Source organism: Balaenoptera musculus, chromosome 8 (assembly GCF_009873245.2).
Source record: "Balaenoptera musculus isolate JJ_BM4_2016_0621 chromosome 8, mBalMus1.pri.v3, whole genome shotgun sequence".
Classification (NCBI taxonomy): domain Eukaryota; kingdom Metazoa; phylum Chordata; class Mammalia; order Artiodactyla; family Balaenopteridae; genus Balaenoptera; species Balaenoptera musculus.
This window is the reverse complement of record NC_045792.1, coordinates 82,231,216-82,245,720: the sequence shown is the minus strand read 5'-3', so window position 1 is coordinate 82,245,720 and position 14,505 is coordinate 82,231,216. Positions and strand designations below refer to the sequence as shown.

Genomic DNA, 14,505 nt, shown 5'->3' with positions numbered 1-14,505 from the left:
AATTTAGCTGCATTATATAGGGAATAACTTCCTTTTCCTTCACCAGGAAACTTGTATTAGTGAACTAAAATGATAAAAACACATTTCCGTTATCTTATTTGTAACCAATAATTTCTGAAGACGAATTTAAGGTACATTGTCTCTTTAAATGACATTAAATTAGACCTTGGTTTCTGTTTCCTGTCACTTCCTATTATTTTGTACTTGTTCATGAATCCTTGGGGGAAATCAGAGCCTGTGTGGCTCTCCCTGATCTGCATAATGCTCAGTGAGGGCGTGGTCAGGAGGTGCCTCCCCTCCCCCGAGATTGAGATTCTTACCCAATCTCCCACCCATTGTTAATCCCACTGGGTCCTGGCCCAATGAAGCAAAATGAAAGCCACTTTTAAAAAGTAACTTAAAAAGTAAACTCTACTATTTTCAATGTTTCAATCTACTTTCACAATATACATTTTGAAATTTAGTCTTTTTTGTTGTTTACTATTTCATGTCTCAACAACAAAGTTTCTTATGGTTAAAATACAGTATTAACCATGGTTCCAGGATTTTCACGTCGGAAAATTCATGTGCAAATGACTTTATTTTGTAATAGTCTGTGGGATTATATATGCACACATTTCTAATTACGGAAACACATTGTTTGCATCAGTGAAAAAAAAAAAAAGAATCCAGGCCCCATGTGGTCACTTGGTCACCTTTTGATGAAAACAACTCTTCTATTTCACAGTGAATTAAGATTTTTTTCATCCACTTTATTTTAAATGTAGGAGTTGTCATAAGTGAATAAGTGATCTTCTGTAAAATTACATACATTTATAAAGTACAAAATGAAAGTCTCCCAAAGAAAACCATTCCCCAGTGATAACTGCTGTTAATAACATTTTCTAGGTGTATTCATATATATACATATACATACTTCCCTTTTTATTTTTTTTCTTTAAATTTTATTTATTTATTTATTTATTTATGGCTGTGTTGAGTCTTCGTCTGTGCGAGGGCTTTCTCTAGTTGCGGCAAGTGGGGGCCACTCTTCATCGCGGTGCGCAGGCCTGTCACTATCGTGGCCTCTCTTGCTGCGGAGCACAGGCTCCAGACGCGCAGGCTCAGTAATTGTGGCTCACGGGCCTAGTTGCTCCGCGGCATGTGGAATCTTCTCAGACCAGGGCTCGAACCCCTGTTCCCTGCATTGGCAGGCAGATTCTCAACCACTGCGCCACCAGGGAAGCCCTACTTTCCTTTTTTATAAATAATATTATGTAATTTGTTTTATTGTTTATTATATCATGGACCTCTTTCCACATTAGTACATAGAGAGTGACCACTTTTCATGGCTGTATGTATTCCGCTGTGTTAGGCTTTGGAATCTAATGATACTTTAAAAAAAATTAATTTATGTATTTATTTTTAGCTGTGTTGGGTCTTTGTTGCTGCGCGTGGGCTTTCTCTAGTTGCGGTGAGCGGAAGCTACTCTTTGCTGTGGTGCGCAGGCTTCTCATTGCGGTGGCTTCTTTTGTTGCAGAGCATGGGCTCTAGGTGCGTGGGCTTCAGTAGTTGTGGCTCGTGGGTTCTACAGTGCAGGCTCAGTAGTTGTGGCACACGGGCTTTGTTGCTCTGCGGCATGTGGGATCTTCCCGGACCAGGGATTGAACCTGTGTCCCCTGCATTGGCAGGCAGATTCTTAACCACTGAGCCACCAGGGAAGTCCCGGGATCTAATGATACTAAGTTTAGATGTTGATAAAAACTTTGATAAATAGACTCAGGGCCAGGGAGGAATTAAAATACAGTCTCCACTTTACTATTGACAAGGCTAAATTTGAGAAGATGGCTTTGACATGAGGCTAAAATTGCCCCTGAGTTGTACTCTGCCAGGGGTGAAGTGACCAAAGAACTGCCTGCTTACCCTGGAGCACCACAAATAACTGCCCTTGAAAAAGGAAGAAGCATGCCAGAAAAAAAGATGGAAAGAGGGAGAGGAAGAGAAAATGAGAGAGATGTTGGGAGGGAGGGCACACTTCTGCTAATAATACTGAGTATGAATTCCTAGAATTAGAATTATTAGAAGAAGACCTACATTTAATTTTTCCACATATGTTGCCTAGTAGCTCAACAAGAAGTTTGAGCTCATTTACATTGTACCCAAAGATGAATTAATGTGCCATTTCTATGCATCCTCACTTTTATTCACCTGTGCCAGCTTAATAGATTAAAAAATTATCTCATTTAAAAAAAAATCTATTGATTGATTATTAGTGAAGTTAAGTGTATTTCTGTATGTTTATTGGTCACTTGTATTTCTTTTGTAATTCATCCATCGTAACTTTGCCTAATTAACTATGTTCATCTTCTGTTAATGAGTTGTGAACATTATTTGTGGATTAAGTGTATATAAATTATCTGTCATTTAGAAATGCAATACACATCTCTCTAAGTCTGTCATTTACCTTCTAAAATTTCTAGTGTCCTTTGAATATAGTAGTTAAATTTCTGTTTAATTGGCTTTGTCACTTTTTAAAACAATAGTTTCTTGGTTCTGTATCATACTAAGCAAAATTCTCACATCCTAGGAATATAAGAATATTTTTCCCCTAGTATTTTAATTTTTTTATTTTTAAGTCTTTAATTCATATGGAATTTATTTTTGTAGTCATACTGGGAGTATAAAAGCCTATACTTTACTATTATAAAAGTTAATTCATTTATCTGTATTGGAGAATTTGTAAAAGTACTAATTAACTGCGCTTAGCTTTTTATTTTAAGCGTGTGAATGAATTACTCTGGAAGTTTAGGTATTCTATAATATCTTATCTTGAATTTTAATTATGTATTTAGACTCTACATTATGAATTCCTGTAGCAGAAATGACAAAAAGAAAACTGCATCACTGATACCTTGTATGTAGGAGGTCTTCAAAATATTGAACATGATTATTCCATTTGAATTTTTTTCTGATTAAAGAACTAAAAACCTAGGCATGTCCATAAGTAATTAACTCATTTAATCTTGATCCAGGAAGCATGTTTGATTTATCTCATTGAAATTAACTCTCAAATCCCATGGCCTCACAACTTAAACAGTAGAGTTGGGATTGGGAAATAGGGGAAGTAATTAAAAAACAATTCAGGTAGTAGCCAATGTGGATAGTAGCCACTAATTTGGGGGATCCAATTGGCTGTATTTAAATATTTGTTTCTGCTCAATATAGATGTTCTTAAATAAACAGAAGAATGAATAAATCCTAGTCTAGCCATATGTTCTTCATTATAGTAATCGTTGCTGCACATTGGTAGATTTTTATTGTTAGGATAGTTTGAATAAAGTCCTGTGAGAAATATGAAAGCTTGAGCATATGAGGGCAGTCTGGCTCTGACCCCCAAGCTCAGTCCAGTTGATAAAGATGGAGTCTTGAATATGCTCGTTGAGTCATGGAGGATGATCATCTATAGATGAGAACAATTACCTTGTCTAGAGTTTAAAAGTCATAAGTGTTTTCTGAAGTAGTTTATGGACCAACCAAGCAAACTAAGCCTTGAAAAATAGGCTTCCTGAGAATTTATGCAACTTGCCTGCCTAGGGCAAAGAAGCAGATTCTAGGGGAATAGAAATATTTACCCTTTCATGGATCAGGGAGGCATTAGAATCCAGAGGTTAAAGGCCAGACTTCCTGGGTTCAAATTTCTGTTTTCCTCTTACTGTGTGACTGTGAATAAGATAATTTCTTTGTGCCATGGGGGTTCTTATTTATTGAATGAGAATAGCTATAGGTGTCTGTGAATATTAATGTTTTAATGTATAAAAAGGGCTGGGGACAGTTCTTGGCCCATTCTGAGCTCCACAGTAGGAGTTCAGTAAACAATTATTCATCCATTCAACAAACATTTCTTTGGTACCTACCTTGAGCCTCATACAAGAAGGTAGTACTTAGGAATGGGAATGATTGATGGTGAGTGGCATGGTGTCTTCAGCCATGTAAAAGGATTTGCTACCACCTTCTCTTTGCTTGGGAGGGCAACGGCTTTGGTTATTGCAGAAAAGCTGAGAAAGCCAGGGAGTTATGGCAGCCTGAGGAACTGACACACCAAAATCTTAAATATGCTTGAAGGATGATTGACTTCTGGTAAGAAATAGATGGGCATATGGGTATGGGAAGAGACCAGTATTAATTGAGCACCTCCCATGTGGCAGACACTGGTAGACATTTATGTGTGCTCATTGATTAATAATGGAAGTGAAAGGAGGAAGAAATATCCCTCCTTGGTGTTAGCCTAACCCCTCCATTTGTTATCTCTTGTCCATCCCATCCCATTATCTCTGGTGGACCTTCCCTCTTTCTTGCACTTTCCTGTATCTATCTATACATAGTGGCTTTTCTCTCCTTCATGCCTATTTCTCTATCCTAGGAGAAATCCTTCCACAACTCTTCTGCTCCCTTGACATACTCTCCCGCTGTTCCCCTCTGTTGCTAAGAACACAGAAGGAGAATTTTTATTCTCTGCCTTAAGTTTCTTACCATCCAGTCATTGCTCACCCTCTCAACTGACTTTTGCCACAGTCAGACTGCACCAACTCTTGTCTCAATCAGCTTGGACTGAAATCTACAATGCAATAGCTGTTCCTCTGAGATATGTGAACCATACATTGTAGATGTTCCAGGACTTCAGACTTCATTTAATTTTATTCTTTAATCTTTTTAATACTGTTAATTTACTAAATGTTGAAAAGGGTAATAATGCCCCTTAGCTATTAAAATCACTGGCCTTTTTCTGTCTTCCTTAACCTCTCTGTAATATTTGCCACTTTTTTTTTGAATTTTTGAATTTTATTTATTTTTTTATACAGCAGGTTCTTATTAGCTATCCATTTTATACCTATTAGTGTATATATGTCAATCCCAATCTCCCAATTCATCCCACCACCACCACCTCCACCCCCCACCCCACCACCACCACTTTCCCCCCTTGGTGCCATTATTTAATTACTTTGAGAAGCCATCCACTTCCTGGCTTTTGTGAACCCATCTAGTTTTATTTCTTTCAGACCATTCACCTGTGTTCTCAATTTTTAAAATCTCTGCTTCCCCACCTCCCCACCCTCCTGGCCATGTATGTTTCCTTAGAACAATATTGTCTACACTGACTTCTATGCTGAGGACTGCAAATTTTGTATTTCTACAATTACAACTTCTTTCCATTCAAGCTCTGAATTTCCAAATATCCATCATGTTCCCCTAACACTTTAAATTCCACATTCAATGGCATGTATTTATTTGAGTGCCTACTATCTGCCAAGAACTCTAGGAATTATGGAATTTAGAGATGCAGAAGACCAAGTTCCTGCCTTAAAGAGCTTGAAGAGGAGGAAGGCAGAAAATAAAACATAAACAAATGAATAAACAAGAAAATTCCAGGTACTGTTAGATACCATCCAAGGACATTAAGTAGGGTATTGTTTCAGAGAATAGCTAGGGGGTTGATTTTTGTTGATAGTGCAACTGATGAAGAAGGTATTTGAGTAGCACTTTGAATGATAAGGAAGAGTCAGTCAGGTGAACATGTGAGGAAGAGCTCTCTAAAAAGAAGTGACAGCAATTGCAAAGGCCCTGAGGTAAGAAAGAGTGGTGCATTTCCAGGAGAGAAGAAATAAGGCCATCATGGCTTGAGTGTAATGATTGAAGAGGAGATCATGAAGAGTTTTGTAGAGCATGGTAAGGAGTTTGTATCTTATTTTTGGAAGATATTAGAGAATTTTAAGCATGGAAATGAAAGACAGTGCTGATTCCTATGTGGAGGAGGGACTGTATAAGAGAATAAAAGTGAAGGCAGAGAAATTACTTAAGAAGCTGCTAAAGTATCCAGGAAATTGGTGATTTGCATGGACTAGGTTGTGGAATTGGAACAGTAGAAATTATGAGATATGATAAGATTCAGGATATATTTTGGAAATAGACCTCACAAAATATACTGTTGGATTGGACTTTGGGTGTGAGGGAAAAACAAGAATGGAAGATGTGTTCTATTTGGCATGAGCCCAAAATATTGGTCCCATTTACAGAAATGGGGAAGATTGAGGTGAGGGAAGGGGTATGTGCCATTAGATAGTTAAGCAGAGATGTGTAGGCAGTTGGATATACAGAGAAGAGGTCTGGATGAGAGATACAAGTTTGATTAACTATTAGTATGTAGATAGTATTTATTTATTAATTTTTTTTTTTTTTTGCTGCATGGCGTGGCATGTGGGATCTTAGTTACTTGACCAGGGATGGAACCCGTGCCTCCTGCAGTGGAAGCGTGGAGTCTTAACCACTGGACCATGAGGGAAGTCCTGGAGATAGTATTTAAAACTGTGGTGATGGTTGAGATTACCAAGGATGAGAGGATAGGCAGAGAAAAGGCAGATGACAGAATCTGGGATTCTTCAATGTCCAGAGGCCTGGTAAAGGAAGGATCAACTAAGGAAGCTAAGAAGGAATAGGTGATTGTTAAGGCACAGAGCTCAGAGAAGAAAATGTTTTAAGAAGGAAGATTATGAACATGTCAAATATTGCTGAGGATTAGAGTGGGAAGACAGTGGAGAATTACCATTTGCCTTGACAAGATGTTGATCATTAGTGACCTTGATAAGAACCTTTTGGGTGGTGTGGTGAAGATGAAAATCTGATTTGAAGGAAGTAGGGAAAAGGAGACAGGAAGTATAGATAACTTTTTCAGAGTGTTGCAGTAAGCAGAGTAGAGAAATGGGGGGCGCTGAGTGTTCACAGGGATGGCAGGAGGAATTTCTCAGAGTGAATTAAATTAAGGCATGTTTGCATGTAATGGTAATAATCAGATAATGGAGGAGAAATTGATGATGGAAAAGACCAACTGTGTAATTTCAGGAGAATGGAGAGTTCATCCAATGTAGTAGGGAAAAGGATAGAGCTTGAGAGCACAGATGCAAGTGGGCTGGTTAGCTAGGAATAGTATAGCTCAACCAGTACTTACTGTGGCACAATTTCCAGTTGGGAAGAAAAAAATTATCAAAGAAGTGACATGTGGATAAACTTCTGCTTAGCTTGGTTTTATACCTTGTATATTTTATAATCAGAATTGACATCTTTATAATGTTTAGTTTTAGTAATAATAAATACTTTATGCTACTTATTATGTGCTAGCCACAGATCTAAGATCTTTACAACAATCCCATGCACAGGGTTCTTTTATTATCCTCATTGTGCAAATGATGAAAGAGGCCAGAGGGGTTAAGTATAAATAATTTCCCAAGGTATGCCATACTATACTGCCTTTCACTGCAGTGGCTATAAAAACGTATATTACTAAATCTTTTGTAATATAGGATTCTGTTATTTGTAACATTCTTAGTAACTGTAGGCAAAACTCTGCCTCCCATCCCTGATTCTATTTCAAAGTTGTGTGTAAACAATATTTAGATAGATACAGAATCGTAATGTTTTATGAAAATATCTGTGACTTCTCTTATTGGCAAACGTCCCAAATATTGCTAAACCCACTGTAATCCATTGTCTACATTTATAATGGAAAGAAATGTTACATTTTAATTAGGAGTTAGAGTAGATAGAGACTTCACCTTTTCCCCATTCAAGGTCATGAACCTCCTAATTTACAGCTGATGCTTTGTATTTCACTTTGCCTTACATCTCAAGGCACTTAATGTTTGCTCTCCCATTTCAGCAATAAACATTTTTTTCCATACGAAAAGGCATTGCATTGTAGCAACATTTATTATTATTATTATTATTATATTCATGATAGATTGTAATGCCATTCTCTGTCATATATCAAGTTTTCATACATGTGGGTCTCTTTTTTGGCTTCTCTTTTCTGTTTCATTATTTGTTTTTCAGGCTCTGTGCCAGTTCCATATTTTCTTAATTACTTTACTTTTATAATAAGTCTTGATATTGGGTAGGGCAAGTACCCCACCCTGTCCTTTCCCCTTTTTGCTTGAAAGTCTCCTTCATATTTTTGACTATTTTCTCTTCCAAAAATCAGCTTGTGGAATTCCCTGAAAAACTTTGTTGGAAACTTGATTGTAACTATACTAAATTTATTGATTGTTTTGGGGGGAGAATTTAATCCCAGTATCTGAAAAAGTGACTGAGAACTTCCCAAACTATAAGAAAAATGAAGAACCTCAAGTTGCAAGGGCCTAATGATATTCTAATAATATTCCATTGACTGGATGTACCATAGTTTACTTATCCACTTCCCTACTGAAGGACATCTTGGTTGCTTCCCAGTTTTGGCAATTACAAAGGAAGCTGCTATAAACATCCATGTGCAAGTTTTTGTGTATACAGAAGTTTTCAGCTCCTTTGGGTAAATACCAAGGAATGCAATTGCCTCATCATATGGTAAGAGTGTGTTTAGTTTTACAAGAAACCATCAAACTGTCTTCCAAGGTGGCTGTACCATTTTGCATTCCCAGCAGCCATGAATGAGAGCTCCTGTCATTCCACATCCTCACCAACATTTGATGTTCTCAGTATTCTGGATTTTGGCTATTCTAATAGGTATGTGTTGGTATTGCATTTTAATTTGTATTTTCCTCATGACATATAATATGGAGCATCTTTTCATGTGCTTATTTGCCATCTGTATTTATTTGACAAGATGTCTAAGGTCTTTAGCTCCTTTTTAAATCAGATTGTATTCTTATTGTTCTTATTGTTGAGATTCTTGTTGTTGAGTTTTAAGAGTTCTTTGGATATTTTGGAAAACAGTCCTTTATCATATATGTCTTTTGCAAATATTTTCTCCAGGCTTGTCTTTTCATTCTCTTGAGGCACTGTATTTTTCATTTTTCACTATTTGTATTGATTCTTTTTAGTACCCATTTTTTCTAGTTTCAATTTTGCCTTTTTTTCATATTTTTGTTCTTTATCAATAAATTTTCCTTAATTTATCTCTTGCAGCATCCTAGAATGCTTCTTTCATCTAGACTGAATTCATGTTTCATTGTTGAAAAAATTTTGGCTGTCTTTCTTGGCATTTTACTTTTTCATCTGGGTTGGCACTTTGACATGCAGGCTCATTTGAAGTGGAAGTTTGAGGTTTTTTTCCTCGCTTTTCCTCTGTGCTCACCTTCCACTATCAAGCAGTTTTATGATTGTCTCCTTGGTCTTGCAGGGAGTCCAGAACCCAGTCTTTTAATGCATGCTGGAATTTCTACCAACACGACCTTGTCTTTTTTCTTCTACTACCCTCTACTCATTCCATTGGCTTTCTATAAATTTATTCAAACAGTGGGTTAGCTGCTGTTTTTTCTCCCAACCCCTTTTCTAGGGAAATGCTCTTACTGAACCCCCGATTATGTGGATTACTTTTATCCTCATTATCCCAAAGGAACCAGACTCTCAACAGCCTCTATATACTTCCACTCTTTAGAACCAGCAGGCCAAGAACTTCAGTCCTTTATTTTTCTCTCTGAAGTTGTTTATCTTGGTTTTGAGCCTGGCTGTGTTGTTTGGATTTTGTTTTTCTTTTTAAAATTTTATCTATTATTGTTATAAATTTGAAGCAGTGCAAGGTTGTTTTGGTGTGAATAGTTTGGATAAAATTGTATAAACTTTAAAGTTCAGTCATTTAAGAAAAGTTAAAGGAGAATGGCCAGTATGAGAGGATCAGAGTACCCACCAAGCCAGACTTGTGACTGGACCGGAGATTTGTGGACTGGGTACCTGGGTGCATAGTTCTGAGTGCATTGTATTTTTTATGGCTCATGGTTCAAAATACTTTCGAGATTTTTAACAGTGTGATGCACTGTGCGGGAAGATTGAAAATTCACAGTCACTGTATTTCCTCGCCTATATCAAACTGAAGCAAATTGGAAATCTAAAAATGATTTATTTATTTAAAATCAAATACCATTTAATACTTAGAAGGCACACAAAAGGAAAATAAGAAAAGCCCTGAGAGGCATAAAAAAAAGTGCGCTAGCTCTGACACATCCTGTCTGATGATGGTGAGCTACAGTTTAAGGAGTTGAAACGAATGGCTTGTCTAATTTGTTCTCTTCGTTTTCATTTCTTTCTTCCCAACTGTCTTATTTTTACCCCACCTGTCATATATCATACTTTTAAACCCCTGTCTTACTTTGCAAATTTCACAGTCTTATTTTTCTTAATGTGGTCAAAGTCTTTCTGATTTAATGCTTCATCTTGAATTTCATTATCTTTTCTCCTCCCCCCTCTCCTGTCTTGATTCTTAATTTGGGCACCACTTCTTAATATTTTTTAATTTAATGATTGATTACTTTAGGCAACATAGGTTGTAAAAAGGGTACTAGGCAAGATAGGTGGTAAAAAGTGATACATGTCAAGAAACCTTAAGAAACTATTCTGGGTACAAGTGGTAATTATGGGTATTGTGACACTTTCTTCCTAATCTGAATATCACATTTTCTAAGCCCGATATCTCTTTAAATACTCATTACTTTTAAAAAATATTCAAGTTATAGGTGGGGAGTTAATATGGTAGAGTTCAACTTTTATAAAATGACCATATAGAAAAAGTGTATAGCTGATACATATTTACTAATAATATTAATGTAGTATTTAATTTTGATAACATGAATTTTAATCTAATATTCAATATATTATGTATTTTGTATATGTATCTTATTCAAGAAATATTTCAGTAGGCATTACAATAAAAGACAGATGCAAAGAAACCATTGAAATAAAAAATAAACTAGTAGGAGTCACAGTCATTCATTTATTCATTGGGCATTTAGTAAGTTCTAAGTCCAGGGATATGGAAAGATGATAGGCCTGGTCCTTGCCCTCAAGGAGCTTACAGTATAATGGGGTTGACATAATCATATGATTTTGTGAAGTGTGGGAAGTGCTCTAATAGGGGATGTGTAGGGAGACCTTGATTGGAAATTTGGGGGCCAGAAAGTCTTTCTCTTAAGAGCAAGTAATGCTCAATTTGGTGGTGATCCTATAATTTCTAGACTGCTTGGGAGCTTATGTCATAAAAAGTAATATGCAGGGCTTCCCTGCTGGCGCAGTGGTTGAGAATCTGCCTGCTAATGCAGGGGACACGGGTTCGAGCCCTGGTCTGGGAAGATCCCACATGCCGCGGAGCAACTAGGCCCGTGAGCCACAATTACTGAGCCTGCGCGTCTGGAGCCTGTGCTCCGCAACAAGAGAGGCCGCGACAGTGAGAGGCCCGCGCACCGCGATGAAGAGTGGCCCCCGCTCGCCGCAACTAGAGAAAGCCCTCGCACAGAAACGAAGACCCAACACAGCCATAAATAAATAAAGTGAAACCTTTAAAAAAAAAAAAAAAAGGTAATATGCAACATTTTAAATAATTAAATATTATTCTAAGATAATAACAGAAACCAACCAATATAAGCTGGCTGTTAGTAGCCAATTATAGCATGCTGTCAGTCATTTTTATTTATTTTAATGAATTTGTCACCTTATTTCTTGATGTAACAGATGAGGTATGAAAATTACTAAAGCAATCTATCTAAACAAAATTATCAGAAATTCATGGCTTTAAAAGACAACAATGGTCTTTTTAATGTGAAGATTAAATATTTGCTTGAATAGATGAATAAAATAACTAACCTTATTAATTTTTACATTAATTATAGCTCTAACAATGAAATTGACTTGTGTTCCTTCTTAACTTGTTGAATTTCTGATCACTATGACATAAAGGAGAATTTCTTCCTTACTCAAAAAATTATATTGTTGCCACTGTGGTACTTCTCCCTGGTTTTTCAAAAATCCTTTTGCTTTTTCATTTAAAATTACTAAATATGTTCTGTAATGCTTGTCACACATTTATGTCAGTGACTCTAAGCTGTGTTTAAGTTATCCACTGGCATCTAGTAATTATATAGAACCATGAAATGCAAGGCAGTATCTTCTGATGTGTAAAATTTCAAACCTGAAGAGAATTCCTTAATTTAAAACGTATCTTTAGACAGTTTTAATTTACATTTTTTATATTTAAAAATTATAGATACTTTCCTTAATTAAAGTTCTCCTTTTGATCAATAGTTTCTTAGGGCCCTGTGTCTCTAAAAATATTATAAATTATTAGAGAGATGGCATAAGTATTCACAGGGTCATTCTGGGTCATTTTTTAAAACTCTCAGATTTTTTAAGCAAAATTTTTCATTGTATAAAGATACCAGATTCCTTTTATAAAAGGAGATTAACTGTATATGTTAAAAGTAGTCATTCAGAGCAAATTATCTCGTATGGAATTTGTTTTCATATTTTGCAAAAACATGTGTTCATCCTATGTGATGGAAGAGCCTTGAAATAGCTATTTTGTCATAACTTTTTAAACTAAATTTTATTTTCAGTCCTGTTTTGAGCTAGCATTAAAACCCCCCAACAACCAAACCTGAGAATTATGTTGGTATCAGGCACAGAGTATGTGAATTCTGATACCTTTTACACTAGGAATTCTATTTTTTAAATGATATCCTGCCAGCTTTTTCACAATCCATTAATTCCTGGATCAACATCAGAAGGAATGTCAGAGCAGAGTGAAATTCTTGTAAGACACAGATGTCAGGATCAAAAGTCAGAGACATTCTCAGAGCAGCAGGGAAGCAAGCTTGTTAGACTTTAATCGGAACAATTAGTATCTGTCATGTGACAGTCTCGATGCCCTGCCTTATACTTCTAAGTTCCAGGCATGCTGAAAGACAAAGTCCTCTTCCAAGTTTGATGGAAAATTTCATGAGTTTTTGGTCTGATTATTTTTGGCCAGGATTCTTAAGTTTTGTTGATCCTCTGCAAATTTCCTTAAATGGTAAATTATTGATACACTTAGACTAACTAGGGTCCAGCTTATTTTAGAGACAAATTTTCATCTACCCTGAGTACATGTAATACAAAGTGACTTGCTTTATGGATGTTTGTGATCGTTAGTACCCAGGAGGCTTTTCCACCTATTTTATAATATCTCAGAGAGTGAGAGCTTTTATGGTCTGGTCTCAGATTGCTCCAACGGATGCTCAATAAACGTGAATCATTGATGAAGGAAAAAGTAATTAAAATTAGATGTTGAGATTTTAGTTAAAGAATTTCTTTGAAATCAGCTATTATATTTTGCTTGGCTTTTCATAAAACCAAAATAACCTTCTTTGAATAAAAAAAATCAATCAACCAGTTTTCTTCACTACATGTTGTCAGTAACCTAATTTGATTCGTTTATTTTTTCTGTAATAAGTTGCTTTGATTTTTGTAGTCATCTCTTTTGTAAAAAATATGTAACAACAGTTTATTTATTCAGAGGTCAGCTTTTGGGACAACCTCAAACATAAGGAGCTGTAAGTTAACATTTCTGGCAAGGAGGAATGATTCTTTGAGGTGTGAACATTAATGAAAACAGTTGAGAACATCCAGACACCAAAATTGCTTTTGTTGTGATAGGATTGATCAGTTCGCTATTGGTAGAAAAGGGCACTCTAATTGGTTAGTGATAGCTGTAAAAACAAGCCAAAAGCCATGGGAGAGAGTACAAATTAAAGAATAGAGGAGAGGGACTTCCCTGGCCGTTCAGTGGTTAAGAGTCTGAGCTTCCGCTGCAGGGGGCCTGCATTCGATCCCTGGTCGGGGAACTAAGATCCCGCAAGCAGGGCGTGGGCTAAAAAAAATATAGAGGAAGATATAGAGGAGGCCAAGAGCATAATGACATTAAAAGGGGCAGGAATCTTAAGCAGTGACAAGCCTGGCAAGTGGTGGGCACTTTAGTGGCAGAGACTTGACCCCCTGCTCTCTCCATGAGTCCCCCATATAGTGATGATGTTATATTTTGATATGACTTGCTGATATTTTCTCAATATTATTCAAGAAAAGCATCTTTTGAATTCACTTTTTTTTATTCTATAACATTATCTAAGTAAAAATATACACTTGCTAGCCAAAAAATGACTTCAAGCAAATCCCATCATCACCATTTCCAATTAAAATTGTTGCCCTAGACATTTTTTATGTAAAATTCTGGAACTACCATTGAGACAATCTTATAGTTGAGTGAAAGAAACACTAGCTAAAACGGTAATGGAAGGATGGATGATGATGAACTCCATGATAATCCTTACGTATATTCTTTAGTACTAGAGGCAGATTATTGCATAGCTTTGCTGTGTAGGGAATAGTTAACATATGCCTCTCAGTAATACTTAAGGCCCTTATTAATGCTTATTTTGATGATGATGATGACAAAAAAAAGAGCTGTAGGATTCACAACTGTATACTTAATCAAATACTTGCAAATACATCGTATCATAGTTCTCATAACAACAGTGAAGTAAACATTATTCAATGTTAGAGATGGTGAAATAGGCTCAAAGTAGTTAAGTATTCAAGCTCACTTGGCCAGTAAATGCTGGGGCCAGTGTTGAACTCCGTACCCTGTCCATTGCATCATCACTTCTTCAAATGGTCCAGGTGTGGCAGAAATAGTAAAATGACAACCAAAGATTTGTACTCTGTCAATAAAGGAAAGAT

General features: G+C 36.4%; 1 protein-coding gene across 1 annotated transcript in view; it reads left to right on the top strand.

Annotated features, from left to right (window-relative positions):
* DCDC1 (doublecortin domain containing 1) overlaps nt 1–14,505 on the top strand; it is a 445,514-nt gene that overhangs the window by 118,514 nt on the left and 312,495 nt on the right. The gene's annotated exons all lie outside the window — the stretch shown is intronic.